This window comes from Bison bison, unplaced genomic scaffold, assembly GCF_000754665.1.
Source record: "Bison bison bison isolate TAMUID 2011002044 unplaced genomic scaffold, Bison_UMD1.0 scf7180017849817, whole genome shotgun sequence".
NCBI lineage: Eukaryota > Metazoa > Chordata > Mammalia > Artiodactyla > Bovidae > Bison > Bison bison.
The window spans coordinates 1-542 of NW_011480390.1; positions in this window are offsets into that span (position 1 = coordinate 1).

Sequence of the window (542 nt, forward strand, 5' to 3'; positions counted from 1 at the left end):
AAAACCTGAAAGTGCTGGCCTTTGCTCCACGCTTAGATATGTTCCCTAGAGGCAGCTATTCTCAACTTTGTTAGCTCTTTTTTTCAGGTATTTACCTCCATATGTCTAAACTTTACTATTTAAAATGTCTAAATATTACTATTTTCCAATGTAACAATTTTAGATAGTATCACTGACTTCCTAATATGGAACATTAGATTTCAGCTCAATATATGCCTTTTCCCCCATAACCACCTAGGTTGTTTTATTTAAACCCCTAACTATGACTAGTAAATCTTCTCCATAGACCAGCTATTTAGTGCACTATGATTATACTTCCTTTCTTGTGCAACTTCTTGTTTTCTCTGGAATTCATAATTGCTTCATTTTATTTTTTTACCTTTATTTTTTATTTAAAAATTTGTTGGAGTATAGATGATTTACTATGTTTAGTTTCAGGTGTACAGCAAAGTGATTCAGTTATACACATATTCATTCTTTTTCAGATTCATTTGCACATATAGGCTACTACAGAATATTAAGTAGAGTTCCATGTGGTATTC